Source organism: Pteropus vampyrus, unplaced genomic scaffold, assembly GCF_000151845.1.
Source record: "Pteropus vampyrus isolate Shadow unplaced genomic scaffold, Pvam_2.0 Scaffold368, whole genome shotgun sequence".
NCBI classification, from domain to species: Eukaryota; Metazoa; Chordata; class Mammalia; order Chiroptera; family Pteropodidae; genus Pteropus; species Pteropus vampyrus.
The window spans coordinates 1,022,048-1,026,923 of record NW_011889149.1 but is presented as its reverse complement, the minus strand read 5'-3'; the positions used below and the strand labels follow the sequence as shown (position 1 = coordinate 1,026,923).

Sequence of the window (4,876 nt, the reverse complement as noted above, 5' to 3'; positions counted from 1 at the left end):
ACTGCCAGTAAGATAAAAACTTAATAGCTGCTCGAAAGCAGCATAGCTCTTTCCAGCTCTGGAATTTAAAAGAAATCTCTCTCATGAGTTTTCTCGAAGGACCTTAGCATGATACAGTGGGCAATGTCCTCCACACCTAAATAAATACAATATTGAATTTCACACAGCTACTCCTTTTAACAGTAATACTGTTATGTGGCTATTTTGATACAGCCTAAAAAACACACACTATTAAGGTTTTAGCATTTGAAAGTATCTTGTAATATACAAAACTGCCTCATTGGATCTCTGCGAACGACACCTCTGCCAACCAAAGATGGGGACTGGAGTCAGAAAGGGAGACCAGAATGGGGTGAGAGAGGCAGGTAAGGCCCAGCATGGATGAAGGAATGGGCGTTAGGTAGACAGCATCGACCTGACTAACCCCTTGAGTCAGATAAAGTATACAACAGTTGTTCAACACAGAAAAGGGCATTGATCGTTTTAAGCAAAGCAAATGCTTACTTCTAAGAAAATTCATGCACGTTTTAAATTGTCCCATCTAAAATTCTGACTTATCTTTTTTTAAGACAAAGAAACCAGCAAGGGAGTGAAGGGAGTGAAGAGATGGTGTAGGCAGAGAGGAAAGCCTGTCATTAGCTTCAGCTCCAAATTGTACAGGAAATCCTCACTGAATTTCCTAACACTTCCCTCAGCATGCTCTATCTCTACATTATCTACATAAGATTTTGTATCACACAGTTATCGTTTTGGGGGACATGATGGAATTCTAAAAGTCTTTTTCCACTTGTTCTTATTCTGATTACAATGCATGCTCATAAAAATTCAAACAGTATAAAAAAAGTACATGATGAAGGTCCCTAGTGAGGTTGAGAATTACGATGAGTTAAAAGTAACATTTTTTCCCCCAAAAGCTGGCCCTCTACCACTTTCCCTATTCCAATGAACAGTCCCGCCACTCATCTGCTAACTAGAAATGGAAACTGGAGGGTGTTCTTTGATACCTCTTTCCCTCAGCCCCCATACCTGATCGGTCACCAAACTCAGGAGATCTTAACTCCTAGATAGTCCTATAATCCTCCACTCCTTTCTATCATGATCTGCCAGCACCCTTAGCCAAAATTTTTATAATTTCATGTCTACAACACTGCAACCGTTTCCTACCTGGTCTCCCTAAATCAACTCTTGTCCACCTTCAATCCATTCAACAGCCAGAGTGATGTTTTTAAAATGTTTTTGTGATCATATCCCCCCCCACTATGAACTAAGACAGGTCAGTATATTCCCATTGCTCTTAATGATACAATCAAAATCCTTAAGATGCCAACCTGGTGCTCTCAGGTCTCAGCTTTGCCTCTCCGGCCTCATTTCCCACTTAACTATTTCGGACAGGTGTCCTATCAACTGCCTTAGAAACTCGGCACTTGCTGTTAACCTCAATCTAAACAATCTCCTCTCACTTTGCTGAGTTAATTCCTATGTCGGATTAATTATCCCTTCTCAGAGGCATTTTCCTTCACCTTCCCACTGGATAAAATAGCAATATACTAGCCATACCTCTCCTTTCATAGAACTTACCACAGCTTTCGACTCTGTCTCTGCATTTTACTTATGTCTGTGGCAACAGATGGTGAGCTCCTGCGCAGTCCACAAACATATTCTGTATGCCCAACGCCGTACTTGACACTTCTTACGCCTGCTTTCCTCAACACCTGACCTGCCTCATGCCAAATTCTTTGCCAACACCGGTATCCACAGGGGCTGTTCCCTATGCCTAGGATGCATTTTCTCTGGCCTTTACCATAACTTCTCAAGTTGCAGCTTAAGTGTCATCTTCAGGAAGTCTTCTCTGACCACCCTATCTAAAACTAGCCTCCCATCATTTCTTTTTTGTCTTCTCCAAAGTAACTGTCGCAATTTGAATTTGTACGTTTACCTGCAATGGTTACGTGCTTGATGTTGGACTCCCTCCCTAAACTGTACTCTCCAGACGTGAAATAATCATGTCTACCAAAGTCACCTGTTTTCTCAAGAGTCTAGCACTGGAGCTGGCCCATAGTATGCGTTTGAGACGTTATTTACGGAACGTAAGAAAGCCTGGCTGAATCGGACCACTAAGGCGTTTCGTGGTACTAAGCAAGTCCTCTGCCCTTAGCTGGGTCTGTTTTCCCATAGGGGCGGGTGCGCAAATCTTTCAATTCTTTGTGACAGCTTCCAAAACTGAGAGGGGACGGAGGGGCGGGCATCACCACCCCTAAGGGGGCGCCCCCGGAAAGAAAAGCCCGGGGCGGGGCCTCCCTGGGAAGAGAATTCTGAGGGAGGGAAGGCGGGGGCCGCGGGGCCTCGGCGTCAAGCGGGGAGGGAGCAAGCAGCCCCATGGCGATAACCTGAGGAGGCCTCGGAGACGGCTTCGAGGATGGGCCAAGGAAGGAGAGGTCCTCACCTGTCGGTCCGGGCTCAAAGGGCGGGGGCGAGGGACCCCCCGGCCGGCTCGGCGCGCGCCTCCCCCGCCATGCTTCCGGACCCGGCGCCGCGGCCCCCGCTTCCGCTAGCCACCGGAAGCGCGGCGCAGCGAGAAGCGACGTGGGGAGAGCGCCGTGCCGTCCCGCCGGCCCTGCGGGACGTTACAGCGCACCCTGGTGTCCGGAGGGGGGATCGAAGCCACAGAGGTCCAGTTTGCGGCAAAGGAAAAAATTAACTGGCGCCCTAAACAGGGCACCTCCGCACTGTCCCCGCGCCTGCTGGGCACGCTGGCAAAAATATTAATTTTTCACCTCTTGATTAGATGCGCCATTTCATCAGCCGAGAAACCGCGAACGCTTAAAGGACAAGACTGCTTTTCTCTGAACACTCAGTGCCTAATACATTTGCTGGCACGCAGTGGATGTACAATAAAAGTTTCTTTCACTAAATTAATCCCATAACCTTTCCTTGACTTTCACTTACATTATCTCATTCAGTCTCTTACAATCTGGTTCCTCCCTCGAAGCTTCTGCTTTGTCCGATTTCTGGACAGCCTGTCCCCCAATTTTCCCACCTCAGACTCCTGGTCCCAGGGCAAATGTCATCTCTTCAGAGGGCTTTCCTGACAGCTCTTGGTCCACTGCCATGATGTTATTTCTTCAAAGCACTCATCACTATCCGATATTACCTGGTTTGAGCCTTCAATTCAGAATGAATCAAGAGCCAAGGCTTCGAACAGAGGGATAGCATAAGCCGACTTATGTTTCAAAAGGTTCACTCTGGCTGCCACAGGGAAAGGGGACTAATGAGGGACTAACCGGGAGCCTACTGCAATAGTCCAGGCAAGAGATGATGGTAGCCTAGATTGGGGCGATGAAGGTGCACGTGGTGAGAAGTTGTCAGATTTGGAATACACTGAAGATGGAGTCAACAGGACTTGCCGATGGATTGCATAAGCAACGTAAGAGAAAGAAAGGGGAGAGGCGAAGATGTCCCAAAGTATTTGGCCTAAGGAACTGAATTCTTTTGCTCAAAAAGCTATAGAACATTTAGATCGGGCTACATTCGAAGTCAGCTCCACAAGAACAGAAACCATTTCTGTATTGCAACTATTGATTCCTGAGGGCTAACACAATGCCAGGCACATAGGCACTCAATAAAGATTAGTTGAATGCCGAGTCTTTTATACACGCAGGGCAGTGCCTCGGTGGGGTCATCTTCAAGCACGGCAGATGTCACATTTTATTTCCACGGCTCCTCAGCCCACTTTCTCAGATCTTCTCATTTCTAATTCCCTTCCATTCCTCCCATTTTCCTCTCACCCCAGGAAGAACACTGAGTCCTGAGTTGTAGCCCCGTTGCACCCCCGTGCCCCTTCTGCCTCCTTCATCCCTCTCAAGAGTCTCCATGTACACAGGGTCCCCAAGTTAGTGGGGTGACGGAGTGATAGGGAGGCACCTGAAGGACTTGAGAGCTTTCTCTCCACTCACTTCAGTCCTCCTGTGACTCTTCTGCCAAAGCTATTAGCAACTCTGCTCGTTAGCTGCATTAGCCTCAAGAGATGGAGATGGGGAAAAAGCATCACGAGAGGCCCTTGTTCTTTCTCCCTTTCTAGAAGAGGCTGACAGAGCTCTTTTCACCTCCATACTGTGGCAGACATTTCTTGTCCTAAGTATCATACCACGACCGCCCATCATCATCATCATCATCAATGTCATCATCATTATCATCATCACCAATCCTTTAATCAAAATAATTGCGATTGCCATTTAGGACCTATTTACTGTATGCCATACCCTACGCCAATCATTTCACCCACACTATCCCATTTCGTCCCTTGGATAACCATGCGAATTAGGTATTATTACCCCTACTTCGCAGATGCAGAAACTGAGCCTCACTTGACCCTCACCCTATAGTTGCTTCACAAGGCTCACCTCTTCATAATAAGCCCTTTATTGCTCTTTGCAGGAAATGCTCGGGTTCTGCTTATAGCGCTTCAGCCTTGAGATTTCAAACTCAAATTCTCATCGATTATCTGAAGACATGCCTTCCCTCCATGCTCTCGGCTAAATGCTTCCTGCCCCAGGAGTAGTTTTGCTTTCTCTTCTGTGGCCCTGCAGGACAAGGGAGAATGGCTGGAAATGGAGGGAAGAGGCTGGAGGCCAAGAAGGCAAAGCCCAAGGAACATAAAAAAAAAAATCTTAGCTGCAGAGAAAAGCACTCTTCTTCCCAGGAAGGCAATGAAATTAGAGGCATTTGTGAGACACAAAGATTCAATAAAACCTAGGGAGGCTCTCAGGTAAGGGGGGCCAGGACTGGCTGGGGAGATGGAACAGCTGGTCCTCACCTCCAGTGCCAGTAATCGCCCCCTCTGTCATGATGGCTGAACATACAGTCCTTCCCGGTCCCG

General features: G+C 47.4%; 1 protein-coding gene across 5 annotated transcripts in view; it reads right to left on the bottom strand.

Moving 5' to 3' along the window:
* Nucleotides 1-4,876, bottom strand: part of DET1 (DET1, COP1 ubiquitin ligase partner) — a 52,216-nt gene that overhangs the window by 14,780 nt on the left and 32,560 nt on the right. Inside the window, exon 1 of one of the 5 annotated variants that reach the window (XM_011379677.2) lies at nt 2,444-2,585. The exons of 1 other annotated variant lie outside the window; for it this stretch is intronic. The gene's annotated coding sequence lies outside the window, so the exon portion shown is untranslated. 3 more of the 5 variants (XM_023522967.1, XM_023522966.1, XM_011379678.2) reach the window with 3 other exon arrangements.